Consider the following 8,441-nt stretch of genomic DNA (forward strand, 5'->3'; position numbering starts at 1 on the left):
ATCTTAAGTAGTACGTCTATTTATATCAGATTCTTATATCCCTTTTCTCGCGTAGATAACATGGCTAGATTCCATCCCCACGACGACCCGTACTTCCCGAACTAAGGCAATGCTGGATGGCTTGAAGATGAGCCTGAAGTCAACAACCTACCCCAAGAGGGTCAAGTCCCACATCTCAACCCCCGACCAACATTTCAAGGTCCCATACCCTTGTGGGCGACAAACTTGAATCGTTGGAGTGATGAATAGGGTCAACCTTTACCCTACAATGGGGACCGAAGATTTTACAATCTAAGCGAGGGTGGCTCAGCTGACTGAGTCCTACCCATCATGGTTCGTAGGATTGCTCGGAATGTGGAGCAAGGTCGAGCAGCCATCGACCGAGTCATGGAAATTGATGCCAACTCTGAGATTAACACGGTCCACATTCACTAACTCGAAGAGGCAATGGAAAGGACTGGAAGAGCCAATGAGGCTCTACAAAAATAGTTAGTTGAATCCCGAGCTGAAGTCATAGAACTTCGAGTTCATCAAAGAGCTCACGAGCGAAATCTTCAAGAAGTGTTGCGTCAACTGGCAGACCTTAGGGTTCACTCGAGGAATGCCCATCACCAGTAGAAGATGTCTAGCACATTTTTCTTTTAGTTTAAGGAATAGCCTTTCTTATCTATGCTCTATGAAGCACTTGTCTGTAAAATATTCTTGTCTTTCAATACACTATCTAGACTACTAAGCTGTCAACATTTTCCCTTATATGGTTTGATGTAAGACCTACTGGTAGGTCATTTTTTCTGAACTCATTTACATCAGTAATACCAGTAATATTGGCAGTTTCTAATCTATTGGAATGTTTATACCCTTGTGTTTTCCTTACTCTATTGTTGTATCTCTATTCAAATCATACATTGATTCTAATGTTTGGGCTATGGTGATTTAGTCCATGGACCACTCTCATCATACTTTACAATTGATTCTTACTATCATCATCATCTCTATAAACTTTCAGTAAAAGATGGCACCTCGCAAACGTCCTGCCAAAGGCACGCCGGCAAATCAAACACCACCACCACCTCCTCCACTAATCGATACGACAGCTCTAAATGTTGCAGTAGTTGTGGCTGTGGCAACAGCCATGGCTCAACATCACTCTACTGGTGCTAGCGGAGGTGGAACACTTGTTCATTCTACACAAGGTGAAATCGTCGTGCACTCGAGAGATTGATTCTACAAGGACTTCACCAATTGCAAACCAAAGTCCTTTAAGGGGATTGGCGGAGTCATTGCCCTCTCGCAATGGTTCGAAAAGACGGAGTCGGTCTTTGAGATCTGCTCCTACCCAGCGGGGAGCAAGGTCAAGTTTGCTACTTGCACCTTCGACGAAAAAGCCCTGACATGGGGGAATAGCCATGTCAAGTCACTAACTCTAATAGTGGAAAATGATATGGGCTGGGAAACTGTTGTGTGTAAAACGCACTAGTTTTAATCCTATTACTTCAAACACAAATTAAACACACAAAAGGCAGTGATTAATAGTATAGTTTAAGCAAGTAGGGTATCGAACACAGGGAACGGTAACAATCAAATTAAGTACTAGTATTACCTAATTAAAAACAATTAATAAAAGAGGGGGTTTCTCTAGTTTTGCAAGACTAGAAACTTAATCAATCAATTAACTTTCAAACAAAGACAATTAACAACTAAGAAGAACAAGAAAGGACAACTAGATTCAATGATAAAAGAGACTTATGTTCAGATTCGATTCACTTATTCCTATGGTTGATTTCATGGCAAGTGCAATGGATTAATATGTCAATGGTTACCGATTCCTAATGTGATTGGGTTCGTATCAAGTAAGACTTATAATAATAATTAATCAAATTGGTTTGATTCAATCAATTCATGTATGGTTGTTCATCACACATGCTCACACATTGATTTAAATATTTTATAGTTAACCCTAGTTTCATATTCACTATTCCTAGGCATACAATCTTATATTCATAAAACTATATGAATCAAGTAATCAAGAAGATATTCATGCAACTCAATCACTTATTTGTTAACTAAAAACATTTATTATCAATACATAAGGATCTTTAATAAGCTTAACAAGATGAATAACCAAATTAATATCAATTCAACCACTCAATCAAACCATGTTCATAAGATTATCTCATCCAAACAGAAGTAAAAAGCTTTTAGCTCATATCTACAACAAGTAATAACCTAAAATCAAAATCTAATGATTCAAACATGGTTCAAAAAAAAATTAAGAAAAGAAGAATGATTATTTGCCTTTGATTCTCTTCTAAATTGTCTCTTATGTTGCAATCTCGAAAATAGCAGCTCCAAGAACCCTTCTAGTCTTCAAAAGTCGCAGCTAGCCTCCACAAAAAGTTAGGGTTCGAATGAGAAGAGTTTCTATATATAAATTCTGAAAACAGTGTCAAATCGACGAGTTTTCACCAAAAATTCGTCGAGTTTTTTCGATAATCCGCGTATACAGCGTGTACGGCAAGGCATCTTCGAATCTGGAACATTCTAACCAACTCATCGAGTTTGTGATAAAAACTCGTCGAGTTTCTTTCGGAATCAACATTTTCTCAAAACACGAAAGTCGTCCGAAATTGTGTCTAGTTTTCATAACATTTTGAATCTCGTCAATCAGAGTTACGGTTCATGAGATATGGGCAAAACACTGATGAGGGGTCAAGCTGTCCAGCAACATCCTTCTTTCTTCAAAATCCAAGATCCAAGCTTCCAATCACTCAATCATCTTCCTTTCTCACCCGAGCATGTCTTTTATTGCTGAAATTGAAATATTAAGCTAATTAAGTATTTTTTGTTCATAAAATGATATAAAATCAACAATAATTAATAAGATAATGAATGATTTCTATGACTAAATAAGCCCATATCAAAATACCCCACACTTGACTTTTGCTTGCCCCCAAGCAAAACCGAATTTTAGCACACTAATACCACATAAGACAATCCCAATCGAACCCAGCCATTATGCCAAGACCGCAACGCATGCATTTGTGTCTAAAATTTTTCCTAAGGACCCCCCTCAATTCTAAATACTTACAATCCTCATAAACACTCGCCCACTTCTTTTGAACAACGCTCATTTTATGCATCCCTCCGAATCCATCCTCAGAAAAATTTCTTAACCTCAAGTCATTTTTGGTTAAATCCCCAAGCATACATACGATAAAATAACTTAGAAAAGAAAATTACAAATAAAAGACAAATACAACTTTTGATTGAATCTTTTATACTTTGTAGCTTTTCTTCATGATACTCTTCTTTGTCTTCATAGCTTTGTAGATTCTTTATTCAAACATTTCATCACTCTTTTTTTTTGCAACTTTTTTTTCTTTTCTTTTCTTCTCTTTTTTTTCTTTTTTCAACGCACTTTTTCCACTCAAAACTAAAAACCTAGAAAAACATATGCTTAAGCAAGGGAATTTAACTTCATCATTTATTGGTTAAAGGCATTAGTCTCGTGTGCAATGACTACTTGAGCTTTCCTGGATACATTTCAAGTACACGATGCTAAACATATTGCGATCTTCAAACTAAGCGAGGTTGTGTTTTTGTCCCATGATTTCACTAGAATAAAGGGGGCCACAAATGCACTATAATGTATGTTAGCTCAACTAAACATTTAGGTTCTCATAGAATCATCAAATACAATACTAGCATGGAATCCTAATTGCTTTACCAAAACTTTCTAAATTAACCCTAGCAATTTTTATGCAATTTTCAAAAATTAAACCTAGGATTCTAATATAACTAATGTAATCAACCCCCTACCCTACACTTAATTTATGCAATGTCCCCGTTGCATGTTATGCATGAAAAAGAACATAAAAGTAGAGAAAATTAGAACAAACTCCCCTGGGATAGTAGTTGCGAGGTTGATATTCTTCTTTTGAGCTCCTTCTTCAGCTGACTTTGGACATGGGAACAGCTCATCCATGCCTTGGGTGTCAAATCTCGTATGGTTATGCTCCAAAATATAGAGGAAAAAGATCTTGGAAATGCTCGGAAAATAAACGTTGATAGCACAGCCAATTGCCTTCGTAGAATGTAATCAAATCACCAACTCAAAGGTAAGAGAAAGAGCAACTCGTCGATTTGGGTCGCTGAAACCAACACAGTCGGGTTTTTCCAAAAGAACTCGTCGAGTTTATATAGGGAACTCGACGAGTTTTATGCACTGAGTGAACAAAATATACTCCAACTTCAGTTTCGTTTCTGGATTTTAAGGGAATGATTATAGCAATATTCCCCCTCATTTTTCTTCAGTAAAAGCTCATCCTTTCAGCCATTTATTCACCGGACTTGTAATTAGACTCAATTCTCCCACTCTTCTCGTTTTAGACTCGATTTCACAATTATTCCTCACGCTTTAACAATTTGATCAATTCTCGCCCTAACTTCTGCAAAGATCAAAATCAAAAACCAAATAATAAAAAGGAAAACAATCATTAAATTAAAATCCTACACTACCCTAATAAACTAGAAGTTCAAAAAGAAAAAGAAAAGCAAACTCTAATGACGGGTTGCCTCCCGCAAGCGCTTCTTTTTGTGCGAGTCTTTAGCTGGACTCTCAACTTAATAAACTTCCAATAAACTCAATGCCAATCCATCTGTTGCATTGAATATCTTCTTTGGTGGACCAATTTGTAACATTTGGCTCTTTGCTTCTAAAATTTGCCAAACGAGTTTTAATTCATGTAACCCAAGAATCTTGACAAGGGTTAAAACCGGTCGGGTACTAATCAGAAACGGATCGTGCTTCAGAACTTTCTCCAAAGTTGGAGTCGTCACCCCATGCTTCGAATCACAATCTAGGAAAATAAGGGGCCACGTCGTGGTAATGGTCAAACCACAACTTGGTTCCAGCAACTCAGTTTGCTCTTGTTCTTCATCTGACCCTTCTGCTAGCAATCTTTCCAGCTCCTCCAAATCTTTTTCTGGATTAAATTCTTCATCTTTTAACTCTAGCTCTTGTGACTCAGATTGCTCTTTTTCATTAGGCAAGATGTTATCTAACCATCTTCCAAATTTCATCAAATCCTCATCTGAGTCATATTCCTCATCTTCTTGTTCAATTTCCCGTACTACTTCCTCAAGAAAAGCATCAAAAGCATCGAGATTTGGAAAATACATAATAATATTATAATAAAAATTAAAACAGAAAACGTGTAACTTTATATGAGATAAATCTCACACAAAGGATCGATAACACTAGAAAATAAAATTAACTATTAGAACCGTTCCCCGGCAACGACGCCAAAAACTTGTTGTGTGTAAAACGCACTAGTTTTAATCCTATTACTTCAAACACAAATTAAACACACGAAAGGCAGTGAACCTATCAATTAATAGTATAGTTTAAGCAAGTAGGGTATCGAATACAGGGAACGGTAACAATCAAATTAAGTACTAGTATTACCTAATTAAAAACAATTAATAAAAGAGGGGGTTTCTCTAGTTTTGCAAGACTAGAAACTTAATCAATCAATTAATTTTCAAACAAAGACAATTAACAACTAAGAAGAACAAGAAAGGACAACTAGATTCAATGATAAAAGAGACTTTTGTTCAGATTCGATTCACTTATTCCTATGGTTGATTTCGTGGCAAGTGCAATGGATTAATATGTCAATGGTTACCGATTCCTAATGTGATTGGGTTCATGTTCATTATTACCAATCCTTTAGTAGAAAAGTTAATTCAAACAATGGCCAGTTGATTAAACTAACAAGTTTCCTAGTGTTCAGTTCGTATCAAGTAAGACTTATAATAATAATTAATCAAATTGGTTTGATTCAATCAATTCATGTATGATTGTTCATCACACATGCTCACACATTGATTTAAATATTTTATAGTTAACCCTAGTTTCATATTCACTATTCCTAGGCATACAATCTTATATTCATAAAACTATATGAATCAAGTAATCAAGAAGATATTCATAAGGATCTTTAATAAGATTAACAAGATGAATAACCAAATTAATATCAATTCAACCACTCAATCAAACCATGTTCATAAGATTATCTCATCCAAACAGAAGTAAAAAGCTTTTAGCTCATATCTACAGCAAGTAATAACCTAAAATCAAAATCTAATGATTCAAACATGGTTCAAACAAAGATTAAGAAAAGAAGAATGATTATTTGCCTTTGATTCTCTTCTAAATTGTCTCTTATGTTCCTATCTCGAAAATAGCAGCTCCAAGAACCCTTCTAGTCTTCAAAAGTCGCAGCTAGCCTCCACAAAAAGTTAGGGTTCGAATGAGAAGAGTTTCTATATATAAATTCTGAAAACAGCGTCAAATCGACGAGTTTTCACCAAAAACTCGTCGAGTTTTTTCGATAATCCGCGTATACAGTGTATACGACAAGGCATCTTCGAATCTGGAACATTCTAACCAACTCATCGAGTTTGTGATAAAAACTCGTCGAGTTTCTTTCGGAATCAACATTTTTGCAAAACACGAAAGTCGTCCAAAATTGTGTCTAGTTTTCATAACATTTTTAATCTCGTCAATCGGAGTTACGGTTCATGAGATATGGCCAAAACACTGATGATGGGTCAAGCTGTCCAGTAATATCCTTCTTTCTTCAAAATCCAAGATCCAAGCTTCCAATCACTCAATCCTCTTCCTTTCTCACCCGAGCATGTCTTTTATTGCTGAAATTGAAATATTAAGCTAATTAAGTATCTTTTGTTCATAAAATGATATAAAATCAACAATAATTAATAAGATAATGAATGGTTTCTATGACTAAATAAGCCCATATCAGAAACCCTGAAAGACCTCGTGTTTGAGGAATACTTGCCCACGGGGCGAAATCCAGAAACTAGAACATGAACTATGCAGCCTAACCATGAACGGCTCCGACATAGTTTCCTATACCGTAGGATTCAGCGAGCTGGTGACCCTGTGTCCTAACATGGTTCACACTGAGGGAAAGAAAATAGAGAGGTACGTCGGGGGGCTGGTGCCTCCATTTCAGGGGAATGTACTAACTTCAAACCCGGCTACCTTCGATAGTGCCAAGCGATTGGCACAACGGCTCATTGACCATGGTGTTTGTACCCTGTCATCAACAACAACCCTAGCCATCTCAGAACCCTCCAAAGCCGCTGATAACAAACGGAAATTCTGGGAGGACAAGAAAAAGCAAAAAAGCTACTAAGAAGCAAAGAGTCGTGGTGGTTCATGCGGCGATAACCTCTGCCGCTGCTGCTCCGGTGAAGCAGTACGCTGGAGGCTTGCCAAAGTGCAACAAATGTAACTACCACCACAACGGTCCCTGCTGGGAAATGTAGTTCTCTAACTAAAACAGGAAAGGACACACTGTCTGTTTCTGCAAGTCTCCAGCGAGGCCGATCACCCAAGTCCCCGGTGCTGGTGTGGGCCAGGTTTGCTACGGTTGTGGCGAGGTGGTCCACTACAAAAGGAACTGCCCGAAGGCAGGGAATGCCGGTGGAGTGAGAAGAATTTTGGCTATAGGCCACGAGGAAGCGGTTGTTGACCCTACAGCGGTCACTGTACGTTTCTCCTCGATAACTATTATGCATGCATACTATTTGATAGTGGTGCGGAGAGAAGTTTCGTAAATCAAAAATTTACTCGCCTACTTAAACAACAACCACGCACCCTTGAAGAACCATTCACTGTAGAAATGGCTAACGAGAAAACTGAGAGCACTAGCGGTATATTCATAGGATGTACCCTAACTCTAGATAACCATACCTTCTCAATCGACCTCATGCCGGTCTCAATTAAATGTTTTGACATCATAATCGGCATGGATTGGTTGAGTCTTCATCGCTCCGACATCATGTGCTACGAGAAAGTTGTTCGCCTTAACCTTCAATCTAACGAAACTCTTATTATCTATGGTGACAAACCCGACACGAGCCTTCGTATCATCTCAAGTATTCAAGCACAGAAGTACTTACGTAAGGAATATCGTTCATTCCTTGTTGACATTGTCGATACGAGCCTAGAAACGAAAGACCTGAAGAACATCCAGGTCGTATGCGACTTTCCCGACATCTTTCCAGAAGAACTACCAGGATTGCCTCCGCAACGGCAAGTCAAGTTCATAATCGACTTAGTCCCATGAGCTACCCCAGTAGCCTTCAATTTCGAGTTTTAGAGAGAGAAAGTGAAAGAGAAATGGGTTTGATTCTTCTTGGAAAAGAGTGAATAATGTGGGAAGTGAAGTGAAGATTTCCATCCCTTTGATCTGATTATGGGCTGGTAAAATAGTGTGAAAGGACAACTGATTGACTAAGTATTAAGGAATAGTGATTGAGTATGGCCCTGGAGTGGGTGTGGTGGGTTGCTTGTGTCATAACTCAAAGGTAAAGTCAACACTCCACCTCAAAATCTCACACACTAGATT

Source organism: Lactuca serriola, chromosome 3, assembly GCF_051521515.1.
Source record: "Lactuca serriola cultivar US96UC23 chromosome 3, Lser_US96UC23_V15, whole genome shotgun sequence".
Classification (NCBI taxonomy): domain Eukaryota; kingdom Viridiplantae; phylum Streptophyta; class Magnoliopsida; order Asterales; family Asteraceae; genus Lactuca; species Lactuca serriola.